At 45.1% G+C, this 26,045-nt stretch overlaps 1 protein-coding gene across 1 annotated transcript in view; it reads left to right on the top strand.

Moving 5' to 3' along the window:
- Positions 1–26,045, top strand: part of RNF183 (ring finger protein 183) — a 113,373-nt gene that overhangs the window by 8,479 nt on the left and 78,849 nt on the right. The gene's annotated exons all lie outside the window — the stretch shown is intronic.

The following is a 26,045-nucleotide window of genomic DNA, read 5'->3' as shown; positions in this document are numbered from 1 at the left end:
GGTCTATTGAAACTCCATTAGCCACAGTTACAACAGGTGATGGGCAGGTCGATAGTCAGTCTAGACTCTCTAGACCGGACAAAACAAGAACCGATTATGCAGGGTGTGTTTAGGGATAGCAAAGTTATGTAAGTCCAGGGATGGTTTATAAAAATAACCCAAAGGCAATGACCAAATGAGGGTTGAAAAATTATTATTAAATATCTGTGCTGACAATAACCCCAGTGGTGGACGTCTAAAATTGACAACAATGCAATCCCCTTTAATATTCTTTTGAGGGGATCCAATCCAGCCCACCCTGCGCACCATTAGTATTTCACTGACATTTGTAATTCTTAAGCCTTTATGTTTGGCTAGCCAGTCGGCACTCTTATTTCGAAGTTGCTCCCATGACTCAGTTTGATCTTTCTTTAGGGGAGGTACGCCTGCTAGGACTAAAACATAAGGACATGCTTCAGGGGGTAAATTAAGAAAGTCTGCGGACTGCTTAATGTCATAATTATCTGAAATGGGAGTGGCGCTTAAAATGTTAGGGATATTTGGTGGTATAGGAACCGGGATTGTGTGGTTAGCCAACACAAGGTTGCAAGGCAGACTGTTGCTATTACTGTTGATATTTGATATTTGATATTTATTGGTTTGTATAGCGCTGAATCACCCATGAGGGTATCTCGGCGCTGGGGACGGCGGAACATCAGAACAGGAGGGAAGAAATTTAGAAGAGGTGGGTTTTTAACATCTTTCTAAATTGAATCAGATTATTTCCTGAGCGTAACTGAGGAGGCAGGCTATTCCAGAATCGGGGGGCAAGATAAGAAAATGCCTTGCCACCACTGCAAGCCTTTTTGATTCTGGGAATGGTGAGCAAATGTTCGGTGCTAGACCTGAAAGTTTGTGACGGGATATAGGAGGAGAGCTTTTTGGTGAGATACATGGGGCCCTTGCCATTACGGGCTTTGTGAATAATACAACCTATTTTGAACTTTACCCTTTTCTTTATGGGGAGACAGTGAAGTTGATTGAGTAGGGGTCCAGAGGGTGTTCTAGATGGGGCATTGTTGGTGAGTCGGGCAGGAGTATTCTGCACTACCTGGATTTTATTAATGGCACTTTCGTTGGCCGAAAAAAGGAGGGCATTACAATAGTCAAGCCTGCTCAATATTAGGGCCTGCATGAGTGTTTTTTTTGTAGAGGAGGGTAAAAGTGGAAAAATCCTACGCAAAAGGCCAAGAATATACTAGCAGGAACCTGCGGTGGTATTGGCATGTGCGTTATGTGTGAGTTTGTGGTCAATCTTGACACCTAGGTTCTTAACCACTTCTTTGGGAGTGGGGGAGGTTCCCAGCTCTTCTGGCCACCAAGTAGGTGACCAGAGAGTGGTAGCTCCTCCAAACAACATGATTTCTTATTTGACCCCGTTGAGTTGTAAAAAAGTGTTACGCATCCAGGCAGCGATAGATTTCATGCCTTCGGAGAACAATAGGTCAGTGTTTTTTTTTGTTTTTTTCCTCATTCTACAATAGAGTGTACCTGAAGTTATCAGGGAACCGCTTCTCAGCTGTCCGAACCTTTACCACACCTGGAGTTGGGGAGTCTCGCTGTGTGTACTTACAAAGTCGGGTCCCCTTATGTTCATGACACTTTCAATACTTTTATTTCGAAGTGGGGGAGCTGGCCACCTTGGCCACTCTCACAAGCATCATGCTTGTGGACATATTGCAATTGCATAATCATTGGAGATGAATAGGGCTTAGCATGTCAGTGTGTTCAATCACCCAAATAGTTTGCAAACTGTGAATCCTCCCAAATCTCCCAATAGTTGTATTTCCTACTGGGTTTCCCTTTCCTATCCCACTTATTTACTCTGTTTATGGAAGCCACACATTCTAAGTGCGTAGGGGAGACTGGTCTTATCCACTTAATGCAGAGTTCCCTTCGCGCAAGCAGAATCAACATAAACAACAAGTTCTCTTCTTTCCTTGTTAAGGGTGTTACTCCCTCTTGCCGGCAGACCCCAAAAATAACACTTTAATAGATTGGGAGTCTCTATGTACAAGTACAAATGCATCCCTTTCAAAATTCAAGTTTTATCAACTTTCTGGATGTGTAAAAACTCTGAAGAGAAGTGCAGTGGAAACAAAATCCTAGAAGCCTCAATGTTGCAGAATTCCCCAAAGAGAAAAGAAATTGCATTATGGTATTGGGCACTGATCGGAGCCAAGGAGGAGGACCTGCTGATTACGGAGAATACCTGGGGAAAAGTTCTGCTATCGTTGGACCTTCAACATTTGTGGCAAGTATCTATGAGCAAATGTTGGTCCATTGTGAAATCTGCTTCTCTAAGGAGAAATCACCTATTTACTTCCCACAGAGCCTACTGGACGCCGAAGCGTTTATCCAAATTCAGTGGCAGTAACACGAAATCCTGCCCTAAATGTGGTCTACCAAGGGCGAACGATGTGCACATGTTCTGGCAGTGCCCCCAGCTCGGTGGCTTCTGGCAGGAAGTGAGTAAAATCCTAGAAGCAGTACTGAGAAGAACACTCATAGTAAGTATGGATCTTGTTATTTTTGGGGTCTGCCGGCAATAGGCCAGTGTTAGGTGTATTTTGATCAAATGTTAGAAAGAGCTGGGTGTCATCTGCGTATGAGATTGGAGTGAACCCCAAGGATCTCATGAGTCTGGCCAGGGGGGTGACATATATATTGAAAAGGGTAGGGCTTAGGCAGGATCCCTGTGGGACCCCCTTGCTCACTTTGGTAGTGGCAGATGTAAAAGATCCCATGGTAACTGTTTGAGTTCTATCTGTAAGAAAGTTGGTGATCCACCCCAGTGCTAGCCCCTGAATGCCTATGTCTTGGAGCCTATTAGGCACTATACGTGTTGAAGGGGTCTCACTAGAGGTTGATTTGGAGAGTGAGCTAATTTTATGATTACCACACGTTACACAAGTAATATTAGAAGGAGGAGGCGTGGGATCAACAATCTTCTGAGGCGTGTTTGGGTTGACCGTTCTCGGCGACTTTGTGTGCTGGGCCCCCCCCAGTTTTACCTGTAACATTAGATGTGCCTCTATGTGTATCAGGTTTCTATATCAAATTCTCAAGCCGGTCTAAACATTTCAAAAGAGTATGAAAAGAATTTTCAACCAAGTTATTCATACGTTCATAGACCGAGTCCACTATAGTGTCAATTAAAATGTCACCAGGCCTAATACGAGTAGTTGGAGCTATTGAGTGCTCAGTTTGGGTATGACTAGAATGGACTGGTGCTTCTGATGTGGTCAGATAAACAGTGATATCAGTTGTAGTGATAATGGGCCCCGTAGACACAGCAGCTGTGCCTTGTATCCAAGAGCTCAAGGCTGAAGATTGTGGTTTAAAGCGGGGTGGCTGTTTTCTCTTGGTGCTTGTAGGTTTAACCGCAGTTCTTTTCCTTTTAGCCCCTGTTACTTTGGGGTCTGAAACAGCTTTTTGGGCAGTGTCTTTGACATGAGTCGGGCATTGACAGTCCATAAAGTCCTCATTGATCTCATTACCCTCCGTAATCGCAGACTCAGGACCATCTGGCTGTATTTGTGAGTGACCAACAGTACTCACTATTACATTAGGTATTAAAGGAGGGTCACTACAGTTACCCCAGTCTTCTCCTTCCAGGAAAGTAGGTTGGGGTGTGCGTAATCCCAAAGATAATCTCCTCTCTGTAAATTCAATCTCTGTTGAGACGATGCTAACTGCTCTTTCGAACATACTGTCTATGGTGGTAGTGGGCCGGAAACCTGGTGTAGCTGTGCGTCTCCCCATGCTTCGATCACCAGTTTGCCACTCACCTTACTTAAGGTGTACCTCTCAGGGGGGTGGCCCAGCCCAGCCCAGCCTCCTCCGGCCTCTGACGGGCACGGCCCCCTTTTCAGCGCCTTCTGGTGCTCAAGCAGCGGTACGCAGCATGCACGCCGCACGGGCTGATGGGAGCTGTAGTTTCCCCCACTGATGCAGGCAAATGGCATGGCTCAAGACCAAACAGCGGTGTCTCCGATGTCCCCAGCAAGTTTGCAGCACAGGCCGGTAAGTGAGACAGTTAAAACAAGTTTAAATGAATTTAAATTAGTTGTTTATCCAGCTCTAAATCTCAGGTTCCCATTGCTCAGCCAATCCCACTGCCAGTTTCCACAATTCCACAGTTCAGCTCACCACTTTTCCTCCAGGCTCCAGGCACCAAACTGCCGCCCTACCTCACAACAGCTGCCGGGCGACTCAACTCAATTTGGTCTCCTACCAACACCCGGCTCCCAAAGTCAGTATCTATGTCTTCACTCGATAATTTTTATTTCTCCAACCTTCAATTTTGCCGTCTGCCTTGCCCTGCGCCGATACAAATTCCAACCTCGGCGAGCTACCAGCCACCAGGAACACGAAGCGCAGAGGGGAAATCTTCCTGAACACCGGCCGCATTCCACTTACGGGACCCGACTCAACCTCAGGTTCCTGTTCAGCCTCCAGCGTGCTACATTACTGGGGGAGGAGCTGTAAAGATCTCCATTCTTACTTAAATTAATGGATTGTTTTCAGTGCACCTGCACGCAGAGCTGTGGCTGCATTTATTTCCCTTTTATCTAGCTCTTCTTTCCTTCTGTTAGTTCTCTACTTTTTCTCCTTTCTCTCCTCTCTCCTTTTCAACAGTCTTTTCACCACTCTTCTTCCTTTTCTCTTTTCCTTCTAATCTCTTTTCACTAGTTTGCTTCTTGCAGTTCCTTTTTTCCTTCTCTTCGACTTTTTCACATGTCTTTCTCTTTCCTTCTCAACTATTCACAATTTCCTCTTTTATGTCTTCCCTCCTTTTTTATTTCCTGCTACCCTTTATTCTCCCTCTCTTTTCCCCTCTCCTTTTTTCCTGTTTTTCTGCTCTCCTTTGTTTCTTTTTTCTTTCTCTTCCCCCTTTCCTTAATTTAGTTTTTCTGTTTCTCTTCTCCTTTTGTGCCATTTCTCTTTCTCCCTTCTTCTTTACTTCTCAATCATGCCCTCCTTTCTTGTTTCCTTCACTCAATTTCTTATTTCCTGCTCTCCTTCTTTTCTGCTCTCCTTTTATCTTCATTCTGTTTTTCACCATTCCTTATATTTCATTCCTTTCTCTTTTCTTCTTATTTTCTCTTCTTCACCTCATTTCCTTCACTCTTTTCATTCTGTTTCTTTTCTTACTGCTTCTCCATTTTCTTCCTTCTTCTTTTCTTTTTTTAATTCTTTCCATCCCTTCTCACCTTTTCTACTCGGTGTTTCCTTTTATTTTATCTCACCAGATGTTCTCATCTTTTCCTTCATTAATATTTCTCTAACTCTTCTTCTCCAATGGCCTGTTTGTCCCCTTTTTTCCCTTTCCCTCATTTATTTTTTTATTTTAAATGTTTTATATAGCGCTAGCTTGACCCGTACGTATCAGAGCGCTTTACATACAAACAGTAAACAGCAGAAGGATATTACATTACATAGTAAGCCGGCAGTAAGGAAGCAGACCACAGAAAAAAATACAGCATGGGAAATAAATATGCAGTGACGCGGAGGGGGAGGGAGCAATAAGAGAAAAGGCGAGAGTGACATAGTCCGGTCACCCACTCTTCTTGAATGTCCAGAGAGAGGAGACAACTCGGGTAAAGAAGACTAGGTTGGTTGATGTTGGTCATGAAAGTATTTGTTTAGGAGATGGAGTTTCAGGTCCCTTTTGAAACAATCGGTATTGGGTGGTTTTCTTTTTCAATTTCGGAGGAATAAGAAGGAGTGAGTTGGAGCTTCTTAGTGTTCTGGATTGACCTACTCTACTCAGTTTGTTATTTATGTAGTTGGGGTCAGGAGAGTGAAGGGTTTTGTGTGTGATGCAGGCCAATGTATAAATACATATCCCTTCCATGGGAAGCCAATTGAGGCACTTGAGATCTGGAGTGATGTGTTCAAATCTTTTAACTCCAGATACGAGTCGAGAAGACATGTTCAGCACTGCTCTTAGAGGGGCTAGGTGAGCTTTTGGAGTCCCTGTAAGGATGGCGTTCCCGTCCTCGATTTTAGAGAGAACTAGGGTTTGGACTTCTATCTTGAGGTCATCGTGGGATAGAAAAGGTTTCAGTTTCTTGAGGTGTTTTAGAGAGAAGAGAGCATTTTTTGCAGAGTTTTTGATGTGAGCCTCCTGTTACATTCTCATCTTATGTATATACTTCCTCTGTATCTTTAAATGCTCTTGTATGTTTTTGTATCTAGGAGTTCCATTTAGAACTCCATGCAGCTGCTAGGTTTCAGGATCAGTTTGATGGTCCTGATTGCATGGTGGTTGCTGTTTCTGTTGCTGTGCCGCAATAAATATTACCTTTCATCTCAACAAGTGTTCCTGCTTGATTTCCAACAAATTTTGGCGACGAGGGAAAGAACTAATTCAGCGGCACAGGTGTGGAGTTTTTACAATCATTTGGAAGATATTTTCATATTCGAGATTTCTGGATTTATTTGGAGCAAGACTGATCTGCACATTTATTGCAGGAGCTACGTTTGCCCTATCTCTCGAAAATCCCGATGATCTAACTCCTACCAACAGTGAGTGAGGCATTTTTGATCATTTCGATTAAATTCAGCCTTGTGTATGTTCAATTTCACCTTACCGGCAGCTGTGGTGGCGCGTGCACAAAGACTTGTGTATTTTCGCATTATCAGCGTCTGGAACGCCGAGGTGATTGCATCTCTTTCTTTGGAAGCGTGGAGACTGGAGCGAGCTTACTGACGTCGCAGCAGTGTTTCCAGTGACGTGAGGTCGTCCAGCGTCATCACGTTAAAACGTAACGTGACGGCCATTTTGTTGATATTCTCAGTTTCCATAGTAACGTTTACCGATCATGAGGTTTTCTTTACAAAAAGAAATTATACGATCAAGGAAACCTTCGTTTTATTTCCTTTTGGAAGCGTACTTTTACTTGCTGCCATCTACATCTTAAGAGGTACTTTAATTTATCCTGGAAATCCCATCCTCGTCGCCAAAATTTGTTGGAAATCAAGCAGGAACACTTGTTGAGATGAAAGATAATATTTATTGCGGCACAGCAACAGAAACAGCAACCACCATGCAATCAGGACCATCAAACTGATCCTGAAACCTAGCAGCTGCATGGAATTCTAAATGGAACTCCTAGATACAAAAACATACAAGAGCATTTAAAGATACAGAGGAAGTATATACATAAGATGAGAATGTAACACCTCCATTGGTAAGTTCTTGTCAAGAGTGATGCCTAGAGACTTATCTGAGTCGGATAGGGTAAGAGGGTAGTTTAGGGCAACCAGATTTTTGAGCCACTCTTGGATTGGACGATGTTTACTTTTTGGAGAGAATAGGATTAGTTCAGTTTTGTCTAGGTTGAGCTTTAGGTGGTTAACGTAGAACCAAGTTTGTATCTCGGTTAGGGAGGTATTGAGGAGTTGGATGTCGCTGGGAGACTTGATACTGAAATAGATTTGGGTGTCATCCACGTAAAGGTGGTAATTCTCTCCGGCTTTTTTCAATATTATTGTGAGGGGCTCCATGAAGAGATTGAAGAGGGACGGGGAGAGGATCGAGCCTTGCGGGACCCCAAGTGTGACTTTAGTTGGCTTTGAGAGACAGGAGTTAATTTTAATTTGTTGCGAGCGGTGTTAAAGGAAGGAGGTGAACCATTTTAGTACTGTGCCATTAATGCATGACCGTTTTGACAGGGTCTCTAAAAGGGCTGGATGGTTTACTGTGTCAAATGCCGCAGATAGGTCAATAAAGATGAGTAGGCAGGCATCACCTTCGTCTAGGGCCATGTGAATGTCGTCGGCGACGTTGAGCATAGCTGTTTCCGTGCTACAGCCTTTTCTGAAACCAGATTGAAAGGCATCAAGGAGGTTGAACTTATCAATATGATTATTGAGTTGGAGGAGAACACATTTCCCCAATGTTTTTGCAAGGAATGGGAGGTTAGAGATAGTTCTGAGGTTGTTAAGATCATTAGGGTCAGCCCCAGGTTTCTTGAGAATGGGTGTGATTTGTTCTAGTTGAACCGAGTCTGGGACACAGCCTGAGGTGAGAGAGGCGTTGATGATTTCTGTCCAGAAAGGGGAAATAGTGTGGTTGAGTTCTTTTATGATTGTGGAAGGGAGGGGGTCCATGGTGTGGGAGGAAGGTTTTAGATTGGAAATTATCTTGAAGACCTCGTTTACCGACATTTGCTCAAAGTCAGACAAATGCACATTGTTTTTTAGCTGGAGGTAGGTCAGATTGTCCTTGTTAAGAGCTCTTTCTGAGTGGACCAGAGAGGTTGAAGGGGGTGCAGGTTAGGGGGGGAAGGGGGGTTAGCAGTTTGTATGAAGGATTGATCAATTTTAGAGACTTTATTGGTGAAGAAGGTGGCAATTTCTTCACAACGCTCATTGGTGGCTTCGATTTCTTGAGAGGGAGTGCAGTTAGTTTGGCTTTTAACAATGTTGAAGAGTTCTCGTGGTCTATTTTTCACCCGGTCTAGTTGGCTGCAGAAAATAGATGCCTTTTCGCTAAAGATGTGTTTTTTGTGTGACCGTCGAGCAGCTCTCGTTTGTGATTCTAGACTTTATGTTTCTTTTTCTCTTTTCTCTTTTCATTTTCCATATTTCCCATTTGTTCTTTGATTCTCTTTCTCATTTTGACCTTCGCCCCTCTCCTTTCGCCATAAGTTTTCCTATCCTTCCTGCCATTTTTTCAAGTACTGATTTTTGTTTCATGATTGATGGCATGTATATCCAAGATCATGGAGGTGGCTGTAGTAATGTCTACTTGTAGAGAGCTATGAAGACTGCATCTGCCACAAACATATATTTTTGCTGGTGGTTGCAGTTAAGGGTGCAAAAATATTGTTCTGGGACTTTTCATTAGCTCCACAAAGGAACAGAGACTGGCACCTGAGATAGAGGAGAATTGGAGCCTAGATTGTCAGCATTACATTGTATTTGAAGTATATGAGAACTAAAGCAGCCACACAATGTGCTTAACAAACCAAATCACAGGTTTTGTGATGACTTCCTGCATTGTGCTCACTATTGTCCACTGATTGCATTAGACCAGGTCAGCTAAACTACCAATGCAATGTGCAAGCTTAAGTCACTATTTATTTCTAGGACAACTGCCACATCAAATCATTTTAGCAGTTTTATTACGTTATCAATATATTATTGTAATCCATTCATTTTCTTGCCCCTTACAGATTGAAATATTTTGTGTATCGCACTGGTTATTACAGTAAGAATGTTTTAGCTAATAAAAATAAGAAGGTGGCCTGGTTCAAAACATTGGAATTAAGGTGCTCAAAAAGGAATTTGTAATTCTAAATTTCACGTTATGACTCTCGGAATATGGACACGCGGAATTGCAAAAACAAGTGCAAAACTGATGTGCATTGCCACCTGGTACCGGTCCCCAAAATGCCTACTAGACAAAGTCTAGGACTTAGCCCTCACAGACCTTTGTAGACAAAATTATCACAAGGAGAGCGATTACACACACACTATCCTCGTGTATACCAGAGTTATAAGAGACATCTTTTTCATTTAACCAAATTCTGTCCTGTCCTCTGAAATGGGCTATAATCTATAATGCCCTGGTCATGACTGCACTAGACTCTCCTCTGTGATCTAACCTTTTACTGACAATATCTACTAATTGCTATCCGACCCAACCTTGAGTCTTAATATTGTAGAAGCAACAAAAAATACTTTTCGCTCAGTGATCCACGTGTTACATCATGGACAATTCTATGGGAAGTATTGAAGGCTGTTATAAGTAGCAAGTGCTTGATGCTTTCCTCAGCCCTTTTGATGCCCACCTTCTCCAGGTGGCAGGCCTTAGAGGAACAGCTCTATTAGCTAGAATGTAAGCAAGAAGAGAACCAATGCACACCTCCCTTCACTGCGAAACCTACAAGATGTCAAGGTCAATTTAGTAGCTCTTAATACTGAAAATAAGGAATGTTTTGTTCTAAATACTAATCAAAGGTACTGTGTAACAATGGCATCAGACTATAAAAACTGTAAAATACAAACCTGGAACTACATCAGCATGTCCTGCGATTTTGTGCCTAATTTGCTCACCTGGGAGATTGGGATGAAGATTGCTTTCAAGAACTTCTATAGATCCTAATTTGCCACATGGAGCCTAGTACACCAGTATCGGGCCACCTATTTCGATATGGTGCACTTCCAAAATATTCGCACAGACAATCCCACCTGACGAAGTGCCCTTATTGTGTTCCTGCTTCATTTTATGAGGTGTTCTTAAGAATTGTAGATCCCCCCCCAGCTTTACCAAATAATCTAGGGTGTAATGCAGGCACGTGCAACGCAGAGGGCCCCCAATCATCTAGGTGGCCCGCCTTGAATCCAAGACCAACGAATATATGTGGGATGTGGGCAGCTCGGGGGCCCCTCTTCACATTCTGCAGGGAGTGGGGTAATTTGTGTTATACCACTGTGTGTAATTCCTTTCTTATCACGGGCATGGTCACCCCAAATTTGCTCGAGTTCAGTCACTTTGTTACAAAAACTGGTAAAAAACGCCATCATAAGCAGCAACTATGAGCTAGTCTCTATAATAAATTATGATACCAAAGTATTCTCTGGAATTCTAACCTCCCAGATGGAGAACCAGTTCTCCTCCTAATGAATTCAGTTCAAACACATTTTTATCAAGGCCCAAGGATCTTCAGACCACATCAGAAGAGCCATGAATGTAACATACTTCGCAAATCGAGCCCTACCGCTCTTCTCTGGATGCAGAAAGAGTGTATGGTAACTGGTGCTATGAACATGGGTACCTCTTTAACTTCAGCTTTAGTACCAATTTAATTAGGATGCCATTTGCAAAGTAGTGTAAACCTGCAACTTGTATATGAGTGCAAACATTTGTCAGCCAAGATTCACCTGTCATCTCGCCTCTCACTTTCCCATTGTCTTATGCTGTTTTAGTCAAGTCTATACACGAGAACCTTCACATTCAAGGCCAGTCACTAACTAGCTCACAAGTGAAACTGGCCTTATATGCAGATGACATGATTTGTCTCATGAGTCGTCCAGACTCTGCTTTTCGACACATTGTTGTTGAAGGTAAGGTATCTGAAATATATCTGGATTCAAAGTGAATCTTGAAAAGTCCAAGGCTTTGAATGTTCTTCAATTGAAGTGCCGCCTACAAAGCTGTTCAAAACTGTGCCAAAGGCAAAAATACAATATCTTGAAGTATTTTAGACAAAGCCACACCAAACATTCTATAGACATGAGGCCCACGCTCTTTTGAACGCTTTTTTCAAAGACTTTTATAGATGGGGGAAGCTTGAAATGGTATGAACTGAGTGCGTTAAAGTTGTGAAGGTCATATTCACTCCAATGTACTTTAACTTGGCAAAGCCTCTTCCTACACTGCTTTTACCCTCTATTTTGAGGCAAATGTTAACATGCATTGCCATCTTATTAGGGGACAGTAAACATCCAAGGCTCACTTGACAGGTACTCATGAGAGAGGGCTTGGGAGATGGCTTGTTAGTGACTAAACTTGGTAGGTAAACTTTGGTACCGCAATTGAAGACGATATTGGAATAGTCTCCATGGAATAATATTTCCCCCTTCATTCTCTCTCCAGTCTGATAGAAAGGCACAAGCCTCATCCCTTTTTGCTATTATTTATTTATTTTATAATTTATTGGGCTTTCTACCCCTTATAACCAGGTATTGAAGAAACAGAATATCACAATTGCCAAACATGTATAGCATTCCTCACAAATGGATTTCATTCCCTTAACATGTTTGATTCACCGTTAAAAAAGATTACAACATTACTCGGAAATGTCCTACTGGTGTGGAAGGATCTTCTAGGGAAAATAGAAAATGAGTAGGTGTTAGTGTCTGACAAATGCCATTTTTCGGTAAAACAACAGTACATGGGTACAACCTTCTTAAATTGTCAAATAAGGAACATGAGAAATTAATGGGATAGATTGCTTTTTAAATCAAATTCACAGTTGCATAGTCGCTTACAATCCTCTTGACATGGCAGTGTGTTTGTGATTTGTTCAGTGCTCTGCCCAATCTTGTTTTCAGGAACTTTGCTTAACAGTCGATCCTCCTCTGTAGTCCAGTTTCGGTCGGGCACGTAAAGCAAGATGATGTACATAAGGCAAAATAGTGACGAGGTTGTTTTGCTTTAGGAGGAAAACATCCCCGTATCTGCAAAAAAGTTGACAGATCAGATAAAAAAAATAAAGAGAACAATAAAGCAGTGGGTGCATGTCCCTGAGTAAGTCCTTTGCAAATTTCAGTTATTCTTGACAGTGAGCGATACAAGCCACGTTAGATATTTTTTCTCACTTTCCTAGTCAAAATATACTACTTGCAGCCCTATACTTTATTTCCCACCACTCTGCTCTTCTCGTCATTAACACATTACTTCGTGCCCTCTAATAGCTCTTACATATCTTCCCTAAATATCTTGAAGCTAGAAGACAAGCCTTACACTCCCATCTCTCCCCCATCCTCTTACTGCTGCTCCACCACGGCCCCTCCAGCCCGCTTACCACCCTCACCCCTGTACCTCTCCTTGACTTGCCACTACAAATTTCATCAGCAACACACCTGAAAATAACTTTTTTCATATCAAATGTTATTGTTCTTTTCCCCAAAACAAAACCATACACACAATGGCATAGTTATATAGCATCCCCTTTTTACATACTTACTTATGCCTACTACCTCTAGGCCATCAATCCAAACTCTCCAGCCATCTCTGTCCTGGGCTTTTCTTTGAATCTGACTCCAGGTGTAATCCATCGCCTTGCAGTCACCCTTGAGGCCTCGGAACCAGAGGTGTGTCTTGGCCTCCCTCTTTTCCTTTTGCCCTGAGGGTTCCTGGTCATGGTTTGCTTGGTGGTGTTTGATGTGGGCTTGCAGAGGGTGTGACCTGTCCAGCACCAGTGTCGTTTCATGATTTCTTCATGAGCAGGGAGTTGGAAAGTCTACTGCCATAGGTCGTTGTTGCTGATGGTGTTTGGGAAGCAGATTTGGAGGATTTTCCTCAGACAAGTGTTGATAAAGTCTGGACTTTGTTAGTGTGGCCACTGTTACCCTTCAAGTTTCTACTCCATACAAATGGAACAATTTTACATTTGTGTTAAAAAGCCTGGTCTTTGCAGCATTAGGTCCCTGGGGCTCCAAATCTTCCTTTGCTGGATGGAGGCAGCTCTTGCTTTTCCGACCTTGAAGTCAACGTCGGTGCCGCTCTGCTTTTCTGTGACACTGCCCAGGTAATTGAAGCCCTCAACTTCTTCCAGTGCTTCGCCTGCAAGAGTGACTGCAGTTGTGCTGGCCGTATTAGCCTTCAGGATCTTAGTTTTCCCCCTGTGGATTTTGAGGCCATGTTGTGCTAACGTGGCTGTCACATTGCTGGTCTTCTCTTGCACCTGCACATGGTTATGGAAGAGTAGGGCCAGGAAATCTGCAAAGTTCAGGGCATTGAGCTGCATCCATGGTGTCCACTGGATCCCATCTCTTCTCCTTGCTTTGGACATCTTCATTGTACAGTCTGATGGCAGGAGATAGAGAAAAAGCAAACAACTCTGGCAGACTCCTGTCCTCACTTGGAAGACTTCCATGAGTTGTCCTCCTTGGACTGCCTTGCAGGTCATTCCCTTGCAAGAGTTCTTGATGATTCTTACAAGTTTATCTGGCACACCGTAGTGGCTGAGGAGTTTCCAAAGAGTCTCTCTGCCCACGCTGTTGAGTGCCTTCTCATAGTCGATGAAGGTGACATAAAGGGGGAGTTCCAGTCCAACGACTGCTTAATGATGATGCGTAGAGGTGCAATTTGGTCTGTGCAGGATCTATGTTTGCTGAAGCCAGGTTGCTGGTCTGAAAGTCGACTTGTTCCTTCATTCTGCTCAGGATGACTCTGTTGAACACTTTGCCTGGGGTTGATAAAAGAGTTATCACTCTGCTGTTTGTGCAGTTACTCAGGTCTCCTTTCTTGGGTATCTTGATGAGTTACCCCTCCTTCCAGTCGGATGGCACCTTGTACTCTTCCCAGGTTCTTCCAGACGGGGTCCCCAGGGCCGAATTCAGCCCAGGGGGGTCAGGCATGCCCCCTACCCCTATATTTAAGAGTGGCCCAGGGGTATAGGGGTCCCGGTTCTGATACGGCTCGGGAGGCACTCTTGTTAAAGCATGAATTGCCAATTCTTGTTGCTGCTTCCTTGCGTGGTGGGCGCAAAGCGTGGGAGCAGTACCCTGTTATTTGTTTTCTGTGGCCCTTTAACCCCCCAAGCAGTGCTCCGTGCCTGGCCACCCTGCTCTTGGATCCGTGCCCCCTCATGGTCAAGATCCAGCAGATTACACCTCTTGTCTTAGAGCGGGGATCTCTTTCATTGTTTTAACAGTGGAATGCCGTAAAATGCACCTAGAATGGACTGTCTGCCATTGTTGGGTGTTGTGCACTGTATCTCCTCACTTCTTGGGTGTCACCGAGTGCTCGTTAATCATTTACCTACTCTTGCTTTTGCACCTTTTCCAACCTACTCCGTGACTGGATTTATGTTGGGATTTTAAGCCCTAAAGAAACCAGCCATGCAGCCTTACAATTGCCTAATGGTGTTAAACATTTGTTCAGTGTTTTGAAAATTATTATCTGCACACATTCCTGGTGCACATAGATTTGTGTGCTGCCACACTGCTTGTTTTGCTGTCTGCGGTAGGGCCCGAGATTTGTCTCCATGTAACATGGATTTGCGTTCCTTTGCAGGGGATATTTTTCATTTTCAGCAGAGCAGCGGAGATTGCTGGAAAGCGGTTACTATGAAGCTTGGGGACACCAGGCTACCCGGTTCGCTTTTTTATTAGCGCTTTCTAGTTCTTCAAAGATGGGCCTTCAGTTCCAAATTTTCTTCAAACAAACCTTGCATCAGTACCGCTTATAGTGGGTATGCTAAAACTGTAGAGAAGCTAGAGGTAATTTACAAAAGTATAGCTGGAAAATAAAGGGACGAGGGTGAGGGTTGTTGGATGGACCAGAGCTGCTAATTAAAAAGGGCCATGGATTAGGGGAGGTGATTTGCCCATTCACTTTGCTGCCCCAGAAGCTGGACCTTTCAAAGTGTTCTTGGCTTATTAAAAAAAGAAAACAGTGTGGCTTGAGCGCTTTCAGTTGGGGACTGATCAAATATATTCTATAACCCTTTAGCTAGTGGTTTACTTTGTGTTAGGCTAACTTTCCAATCGGCCAGGGTTCTCCCAAGCAACCCTTTCTAAATTCGACCCTCTGACCAGTCAGCCAAGCATTCCTGAAGGTATATTGGAAAGACGCGTATTTTCTTAACTGACAGCAACTCTTTCCCTGTTTTTTTAAAATTCCTTTTTCCATTGGTGGCATTTATTTTCCACCTCTCCTTCTTCCTAACCTATTGCTCATTTTCTGGTTCTCCAGCACTACAAATGGCAATAGCACCAATAGCTCAAACTTTCACAAGACCGAGACCAATCACATTGCAAATGCTTGTTACTTATGCAGAAAAGAGTTCTAATCTGTCCTCATTCATTTTAGGGAAGTTTTATATGGTTTCCATATTCTTTTGCTGTTTAGCTCCTCTGCTATTAAGAAGCACCTGGGAATGCTCTCATGTTTTGAATTTTGTTACAGAAATAGTTATTAAGTTCATCATGGAATTCCTGAGAGATGGTCGCTTGCTGTTTCACTGGAGGAATGTTCTTTGAGTATTTTAAAGGTTTCTCCCTGTTTATTTTTAGGCTTCCATAATCCTGCTGTTGTTGTACTTTGATCTACCTAAAGTTAACAATCTTTTATATTTTGCCAATTCGTCCGTATATTGTACCTCAAATTCTTCCTCATATTTGATACGCCACTGGCGCTCTAACTGTCCTAGTTTGAGTCTGGACACCTTAAGCTTATTTGTGAACCAGGGGGCTAGTTTGGTCCTCATAGATGTACATTGCCTATGTATAGGGGCGTAGGAGACACTTAATTTCTGGGGGGGACAGGGACAACCTTTTGGACTTTCCAGTGTCCCGATACAAATCGCCCATTGTCTGGAACCGTACACTCCGTTAAAAGAATGCAATTGCATCGTTTTGTAGTGAAACATTGATAAAGGCAGGCATGTAGTCACAGTTTGAAAGTATTCTTCGATTCACAAAATAATTAGACCAAATGAAGATTACTCTAAGGCCCAAGAGAAAGGTGGGGAGAAATCTAAAGAAAAGAGTCTTCTGAAGGTCCTCAAAAATCTTTCTCTGGGGGTAGGTCCCATTCCGTTTCCTACTCTAACAAGAACCTTGGTGCTATTTGTGTAAGGAAAAACGTAAAAGGACAAAGGATGCTAATTGCTCTAAGTCTAGCACCAATACTGCTACTACTACTCCTAAACCTCCTAGTGCCACTAGCAATAGCAATGGTTGTAGTAGGGCCCCCTAGAGTTTAGCTGGGTTAACCTTGTGTACTAAAGTGGGTTCTGGCCTAGTCAGGACACCCACTCAGGCTGTTTTAGTCTGTGATGGTGGCACTGAGCTCCCAACCCTTATTCTAAGTCCCACTAACTTGGGCAAATACAGACAACGGCCTCTCATCAATGGTCAGGAAGCTGTGGCATACAGGGGCCTGTGTCACTGTGGTGACAGAAAAACTTGTGTTTACCAAGCAGATTCTACTTAGACAGATTTACCAAGTGACCAATGCTAACAATACCAGGACAGATGATTCCATGGTAGATGTCTTTCACAGCTGGGGACGGGTAACTGACCCAAAGAGAGTTGTGGCATCCCCCAACCTACCTGTGGACTGTCTACTGGGCAATCATTTGGAAACATCAGACTGGTCTGAAGTGGAGTTCAGGACTCATGTAGAAATGATGGGAATTTCAGCCAGTGTCTTTGCTGTCTCTAGGGCTGAGGCCAAGAAGTTAGGCACTGAAGGTGCCCTGGATCCTGAAGAAATGGACCAACCAGCTCCCAAGAGAAGGAGCAAGAAGGATACAGATGTATCCTCCTCTCAGACTTACAATGAGAATCAGCCTCCTCAGGGAGATGATCTCAGTACTTGTGAAGGAGCTGTCAATAAAGCGCCGGGACACTCTTGTGAGTAGCCGAGCGCTATAAAAGACACAAATAACATAACATAACATAACTAGAGGAGCTTGGGCCTGACAAGGCAGAGCAACTAGGGTCAGGGGTCCTTCGAGCAAAGACTTACGTCTGGAGAAGAAGGCCTGCCCCTCTCTTGAACAATTCAGACATCAAGCTGCCGCTGAGGAAGCAGGACATTTCAGTAGGTCCCACAGGACTTATCAGGAAGAAGGGCTCCTATTTTCTGAAAGTAGAGACCCAAGCCTGGTGCTACCAGGAGGTTTGGGCATAACTATGAAGTCCAGGGGGTTCTTACTGACCCTGGCACACAACATTCCCCTTGCAGAAAACCTTGGGCAAAGCAAGACTTGGTACAGGCTTGTCCCCTACTTTCATTGGCCCCACATGTCTGAGGACACCAGGGAGTTTTGTCAGTCCTGTGTCACCTGCCAAGCCAGTGGTAAGTTAGGTGGCACTACAAAGGCCCCCTTAATCCCTCTGCCAGTGGTTAGGGTTCCCTTTGAGAGGGTAGGGATATACGTTGCAGGTCCCTTAAACCCTCCAACAGCATCTGGACATAGTTTTATCTTAGTGGTGGTAGACCATGCCACTAGATATCAAGAGGCTAGTCCCCTTAGGACCACTACAGCTCCTGTAGTGGCCAGGGCACTCCTGGGAATCTTTTTCAGAATTGGGTTCCCTAAGGAGGTATTGTCAGACAGAAGTACTAACTCCATGTCTAGCTACATCACTGCTATGTTGAAAGAGTGTGGTGTGAACTATGTTTGCCACACCCTACCATCCACAGGGCAATGGGGTTGTTGAAAGGTTCAACAAGACCCTCAAAGGTATGATCATGGAACTCCTAAAAAAGCTGATGGGAAAATGGAATGTCTTACTAACGTGCCTTCTCTTTCCCTACCGAGAGGTTCCTCCAAAGGGGTGGGCTACATCCCATTTGAACTTCTGTTTGGACATACAGTTAGGGGTGGGAGCAACCTCTCAAGCCTCCTAAACAGGACAAAGCAGACTATGTTCTGGGCCTGCGTTCTCACATGGCTGAGCATATGAGGGCGGCCAGCAAAAACCTTGAGGCCAGCCAGGAGCTTCAGAAAGCTTGACATGACCAAAAGGCTGCACTTACTGTTTACTGGCCAGCCCCTAGAGGCCTGAACTGTCATCTCTGCAATTTTGAGGACAGTATATCTCATCGAAGCTGCTGGGACCACTCATGTGCACTGCGATGAATTGCTGTTGCCAAGGCTTGTTGGCTCTGCACTCCAGGGTGGGTTACAAGACCCTTCAGAACCTCATCCCTCAAATATCAGCATCCTCACTGCATCCTCTGCACTGTGGGCCTCCATCTTTTGTGAGCTGCCTGAAGTCCTCTTGTGACTCCTGTGCCTTTGGCATGTGGGTCCTCTTGAGGGTCTTCCTTTGCTTCAGTGGGCTCCCCTGCTTGCTCCGATCCTGCTCTGACTCTCCTGCACTTGGTGAGTCGCTTGGATCTTACTGGTCCCAATGTTTGCATCTGTTTGCTTTCCATGCCATTTGCGGCAACCAAGGCTTGTTGGTCCTCCTGCTTGACACCAACCACCTGAACACCGACACCCAATATGGGACAGCTCGTGCATGCCTCCTGGTCTGCCTCAGCATCTCCTGGTCCTCGCAGCTGCAGCAGCACGGTCACGTCTTCACTTTTGAACCTCCCAACATCGGTGGGGAATGTGCTTCTGTGCCTCCTGGTCACTTCAGAGTGGGATAGACTCTATTCCCTCTGCTTGCAGGTTCTTTTCTTCAAGAATCCATTCTTGGATTCCACTGGACACCTTCACATGCTTCTTCAGAGGCATCTTCTTTGAAGTAATAATAATAATAATCCACATTTGTAAAGCGCACAATCACCCGTAAGGGTCTCTAGGCGCTGGGGGCCGTCGGGAAGATTAAGCAAGCTATTGCCCAGAGTGACATGGTGCTGGGCTAATCTGCCACCGGCGCCGGGGATCGAACCGGGATCCCCAGATTCCGGAGTCAGTCACCCTGGCCGCGGCGCCACACCTCTCTCCTCTCTTCCTTTGTCATCTATGGTAGGTTCCGACGTCAATTCACCCCATGCACCCGGCTTCCCTGGTGAAGTTAACCTGGTTCCTGGGGCATCCATGGGTGGGATTACTTCTAAAGTGTTTTTTCGGGTCCTCTGGGAAGGGTCCTTCTTCTGTAAAACTGCAACCGCAACTTCTCCATTGGCGTCCATCAAGCATGTGGCTGCACACAGCTCCTTGGGGTTCCTGGGTACTTACATTGGGTAGTTCCTTGTGTTCCCATCTCCTATGAGTTTTCTGGTCCAGGTCCTGTTCTCCTTGAAGTTTGCATTGCACTTTCTTCGCATATGGTTTGGTCTTCCCCTGGACACCAGTGTATATTTGTGCTACTTACCTAATCATTTTGAAGTATTCTTGTGTGTATTGTTGATATCTCTGGGTAGAAGATATACCAATGTGTTTGTGATTGTGTTGCCTATTAACCCCTTAAGTGCTGCCTCAGTGCATTGGCCGACGGCAGCACTACCTCCCCAGTGCTGCGCACGACCATTGGACGTCCATTCAGCACTAGTTCCAATGGACAGCGCAGCACTGGGGAGAGATGTTTAATAGCATCTATGAGGATAAAAAGCCTTTGTTTATAAACATTGTGTGGTACTTTTTAATCTTTTCTACACTCTTGATTAAATGTGGCAAAACAAGCTGCTTTACACTCCTTCAAGATAAGCCTGAAGGCTTCTCTCCACAGCTACCATTTTGAGAGCTTTATATGGTTATCAAAGACCACTAAAATCACCATACGGGTTGCCTGTATTAGTGCAAGGTGCCTCACTCCAGAGAATGTGCAATGTGCACCATATCCTAAGCCAGCCTCCCACAACCGCCAACATCACTTCTCTAATATACTTCTCCCAAAAGGGCACAAGTCCTAAAAAAAAAAAGAAGTGGGGCACTGACCAAGCTAGGCAGTATGTAAGTGACATCACAGTGCATGACATCGCATGTGACATCACAACACATGACCTCACTGGAAATGATATCACAAAAAAATCACATCAGATTCTAGGACCTCGCATATGTTAAGCAGGTCTATCATGAGTACATTTGAGCGCATTACAATATTTAACAAATTAGAGTTTGCGTCGAAGTTGTGCCAAAAAGTGATGCAACCCCTGTGCAAGGACTAGGCCTTCACTTATACATTTATGTATTAAAACTCTGCCAGAAAGAAATTGGCAATAAGGAGAAACATGGCTGTATATCTGTTTTGCTTCATTGGTTAGAAATTCAGCATTTTAAAATATCTTATGGGGTTAAGGCACCTGGTGCAGTGCTCTTTACGTACCCAGTAAATCTCAAGAAATAATGATAATAATGGTAAGATAACTCTGGAGGTGAATGCTCTTGCTGGAGAGACAGTTGTTTTGTCTAGTCCCAGTTTTGAATCAATGTAGCATAGAAGGTTAATATGTCTCACGCAAAGCACATAATGTGATATACAGATGGTTAATATTTGTTTTATGGGTTATTATTTTTAACACAGATATCCTTTATTTACGTGCAGTTCATGAATTGTAATCCTTATAATATAGCAAAACGAATTATAAAGGAAAGGACATGTGACTCCTACACCTTGTAACCCTCACTATCTTATGTAACACATCCTGTAAATTGATTTACACACATATGGTTTATTGTGAATGTATAATGTGGATGTGTGATTTAAAGCGCTCCAACAGCCTGGATTGGGTTGAGTAGCGCTATAAAAGAAATAAGACAAAATAGTGGTATTTAAATAGTTATTTGTGTAAATATTAGGACAGACCAGCACATTGACACAACATAATGCAAGATAGCTTAGACTATGTTTGATGCCAATTGTTCTCATGTTCCAGGGAAAGGTTCAACTGCTCAAAATAAACATTTCAACAAAACATTAGGCTTTGAGTGGCTGAATTGCACAGTGTGAAACAGTCAAATGAGGTAGGGTCTGGGCTGAGGAGGGACAGTATGCAGTCAGGCAGGGCCGACTTTAGGGTGGTGCGACCGGTGCCACTGCACCAGGCACCAAGCTCAGGGGGTGTCATTTGCCTCTGACCAAAATGCATGCACTGTCCTCTTCCATTTCCACAACATTGTGAAAATAGAAGATGGACAAATGCGCTCACGTGGTTGCAGATGGATGCACACGGACAATAAGTATGTCCCTCTGAAGATGCCTCCTCTGCTGCTGCACATGCAGCAAGCGCTGCTGCTGGGCCTCGAGTCCACCACTGTACCAGTGCTTGTGCTGTGCAACAACAGCTAGTCTAAGCAGCCGTGCACCCTCGGGCTTCTGACAACAAGCCCAAGGGCCCTTGCAGGAGCAACCCTCAGATACAGGAGAGGAACAGCACTGGCCTTCACTCGAGCGTCCATCACAGGAAATTGAGGCAAAGCACTGTGGCTGAAAACACAGCTCCTGTCTTTTGGTATGTACAAGCCTTCCTTGTCTCGCCGTTTTTCATGCCTTTATGTTTTATTGTGAACAGTCTGCTTGTCAATGTTTTTACTTTACAGCCTGCCCCCTTTACACTGCTGTTCGGATCCACACTGTCTTACTTTACAGCGGTGGACAGTCTGCTTCTGTCTATTTACACTGCTCTCCTGCTACCAGAGGCCTACCAGTGTGTCATGGACCCCAGTGCAAGAAAGAAAATGGGCCCTTCAGGCCAGTGGGTCCCAGTGACCCTGTGTGCTGTGTACAGTATGCCCTCATCTCTCTTTACGCTACTCTTCTGGTGTATAGCCTACTTGTGTGTCTAAACTGCTGTCCCTTATATGCAGTCTATTTTTTTACCTTCTTTACACTGCTGTGGCTTGTGCTGCTCTGGTGTGTACAGTCTGCCCGGTACCAGTTTTCCGCTTCTGTCATGGTGTGTACAGTCTGGTATGGACTGTTTTTTACACCGCTTTCGAGGCATACACAGTCTGCCATCCGACGAATTGAAGTGGCTAGGATACCAGATGTGGCCTAAAGCATAGAGCTTCTGACTTTGCAACTGGGCACTTAGGCTAAAGTCCCGGCGTTGGCTCACTATGCTGTGACTCTGGGCAAAGCATTTAATTTCCCCATACCTGGAAAAAACATGAATCTGACTTGTGTACTATAATCTGGTGTTCACATAAAGCACTGTGATCCCATTCGGCCAAGTTTGCACAATATGAAAACTGCAAAAGTGGATAAAATGGTGGGTGGACACCCTGGCCTAACCTACTAATACTTTTTCTTTGTGTCTTATAGAGCATCAGATGTCAATTTTTTGCATTTCATTTTAGAAGTCTCATTGGTTTAAGCACCTTACAGTAGCTGTGCTTCACGTAGCCTTGCACCTGTCACTGTGTGTGCCGCACAATGCCTTTCAGCAGTGTGTGCCTATTGCATTTTAGGCACTTCTTTCTATTCCTTTACTTTGTGTGGCTCTAGTCCAAATACCTTTATTGTTTTCAGGAAATTAATAAATAGCACATTTACTTCTCATGTGCTCAGAGCGCCGTAAATCTGAGTCCCTTAACAAACATTACACCAGCATTGTTTTCCCGCATAACTTAAAATTTAAAAGTTTGTTGGGGCGCCCACAGAGATGGTCGCACTGGGCGCCACCAACTCTACAGCCGGCCCTGCACTCAGCAATCAACAAACTACCTCATCCTTGATCTGGAAATGAAATGCAGTCTGCAGGCAGTGGGTGCGGCGAGGGAGAGGTGTGAAAACATTCCTTAGCTTTGCAGCAGAACAAAAGGGAAGGTCACAGGTCAAGTACAGGGCCATTAGCACGTCAAAGCACTGGCGCTTTGACATACCAATGGCCCTGCCACAGACAGAAGAGAGAGAGGAAAAACGTTTGTCCCCTCGTCCCCCCCATCCTTGTCCCCCGCGTCCCCCCCACTACAAAATCTGGGGGGGATATGTCCCCCGTGTCCCCCACAGTTCCTACGCCCATGCCTATGTATAGGCGCATGGAGGTCGGAAGCTACCTGTTGTGTATAAGGCCCTAGGCCCACATGCAGTAGAAAGAATGACACAGGACCATGATTGTAGTGACTGGAACTGGCCAGGAGCATGTGCACTCAGGCCCTTTTAGTAACAGGCTCACGTCACTCCTGTGTAGGATGCGTGTGGCCAATCCCACAGGGGAGTGGCAACTAAACCAGTGCCTGTCGAGACACTAGAACGTGTCTCACAGGACACGACATTCCTCCAAAATTTTAATGAAAATAAAAGTTCTCTAGTTCAACCTGTAGGGATAAACATTAATGAAATATACACCACAGGTTCCATCAGTTTCTTGGGTCCGGCATCAGGAAGACGGCAGACAAGGACTGGTGAATTCGATTGAGGGAGGACACTCATAGCAGGTATTTATCATTTAACCTGATTGGCTCAGGATACGAACGCTTGCTTGAAGATGTCATCTGCGCACTACGAACGTACCAGTGTAAGCATGTCCTTTAGTCCCAAGTAACTTCTGTCCGCTGACCTGGATGATAGTATGTGGTGGGTAACAACAGTTCATTAACTGGGTGCATCAAGATCATGGTGGGAGTCCATGGTGAAAGTTCACTGGATTATTACTGTATTGCCTGAAGTCTCTATTAGGCTGTCTTGCGGTATCCGGTGACCTGTCGGTGGGGCAATGTCTCTTTCTGCTCTTCCGCATGGGAAGGCCCTTCGTCGGGCTTGCCACGGGACTGTTGGTAGGTTGCGATGGGGCTGCGTGTGTGCCAGCTGGGGGCATTTGCAAACCACAGAGGAGCCAGTCACCAGTCTCTCGTACAAACCTCAAGGGTGTATGGGTCTTGGTCAGGACATGCTCTCTCTGCCGCAGTTCAGGTGCAGACCAGGTTAGCAGGTAGCCTCTGAGTTTTCTTGTTGGCTAGTTTGGCAATATTGTAGGACTCCACTCAATATGTATTCAAGATGATGTCAATAGACGCACTTGATGATGCCTGGTGTGATAGCATTGCCAGCCGTGTGGTGAATTAGGGCAACGGCGAGTGATGACTTGCGTTGATGGATGCAGGCGTCTAGTCTGGAGTCAATCACTTGAGGCAGGGAGTGGCCAGGTACCTCCATGTTCTCTGGGGAGGCACTTGCATTCATGTACTTGCACTTTTTGGACCGTTGGGACTTAGATGATGGAGGAGTGATGAACACGCTGAGAAGCGCAAGGCTTGATACTCGGTTTGCGCAGGCTGTGCGGCTTACTCTCGGACTCCCGCTGTGCGGCTGCCAGTTCGTTCTTGGGTTATCCCCCTCTTCCCTTTCTGTCGCTGTGTCAGGACTCACTCCTGTTGTAACTTGGGTTTTCTTCATCATCCGGCCCTGCCATTCACGACTTCCCCTTTTGACCTCAGCAGGTTGTCCGATTCTCAGTGTAGACCCTGCGTTCACACTGCAACATATATTGCTAAGTGTGGTGTCACCTACATGGCACTGATGACGTAGCTGCCATTGGGCCTGGACATCAAGTGGCAATGATGAACTAGGAGAGGAGGTTTCTGGATGAACGTCGTAGCCACTTGACTGCCTCTTCAGGATCTTCTCTTGCACCTCTGACATTTGCGGTCCGGGGCAGGGATGCCACTCGACTCCAACTGCCGACCGCGGGCTGGACGGTCTCACTGTGAAGCGATGGGAGCAATGCGGTTCGCGCTTGCTGCGGCTTACGTGTGGTTCTCCCTTGGTGCTGTCGCCAGGGCCGTCGGTCCACCTTGGTGGCTGTCTGATGTCTTTGGAGGTGTTCTTGGCTTGTGGTGCTACGAGTCCTCATGCTTCTCCTCTCGTTGTTTTTGACACACCTGCGTTTGTCCAGCTCTTCTGGGTGACACGATTTCCACTCTTCTTCTGCTTCTCCTCCAGGTGCAGTGACATGCACCATGTCCTGACAACAAACGCCTAGGTAAGACGGACAGTGTTGTAGACAGAGTAGTCGTCCATTACCTGGTATCGAGCAGTCGAGTAAGCACAGTGTTAAGCCAAAAGGCATCGGCAAGGCTGGGTTCATCCGCCTGATTAGGCTGGGTGTAAAGTTTTTTCCTTCCTACCTCAACGGTGGTAGGAGGTCCGGAGTGCCTCCAGTTGTACTCCCACCACGAGGAATGGTGAGGTGGCTGCTACCTCGCACACGGGATAAGACCCGCTCGTCGCCCTAGGCCCACATGCAGTAGAAAGACGCAGGACCATGATTGTAGTGACTGGAACTGGCCACAAGCATGTGCACTCAGGCACTTTTATTAAAAGGCTCACGTCACTCGTGACGCCTGTGAGGGGTGCAAGTGTGCCCACTCCCATAGGGTAGTGGCTACTAAACCAGTGCCTGTCAAGACACTAGAACGTGTCTCACAGGACACAACACTACCATCGACTATTTTGTGAATTCATTTGGCGTCTCTAAGGCAGTCACTTTCGTCGGGTTTATTCTGCAGAAGCATCAGCTCCACGTTGCTTTTGATTACTGACTGCCACTCACGTGCAAGCTTGGTACTTACGTACTACTATGGTTCATCTCTTGGTTCGCCTATTGCGGGAGCCATGCCATGTTTTATCTTACAGACTCCTTGTCCGTCATGCGCTCTTCATTTCCAAGACCTAAAAGCATGGAAGTGTATTTACTGCTTGCCCTGACACATTCAATCTATGGTTCTAGATCAAGCATGTTTATTAAATATTTACAGGAGTCAAAGATGAGATGTTGACAGTGCTTCAGGAACAGCATCCCTTCCTTTTGGTAGCTAGTCTGTTTGCCATGGCCACTCCCCTGCACTTCCAATGGGCACTTTCCAGAGCATGCACAGAGTGTCGACCCTTGTGCAATGGTCTTTTGAGGT

Source organism: Lissotriton vulgaris, chromosome 5, assembly GCF_964263255.1.
Source record: "Lissotriton vulgaris chromosome 5, aLisVul1.2, whole genome shotgun sequence".
Lineage (NCBI taxonomy): Eukaryota > Metazoa > Chordata > Amphibia > Caudata > Salamandridae > Lissotriton > Lissotriton vulgaris.
This window is presented reverse-complemented; position numbering and strand designations above follow the sequence as displayed.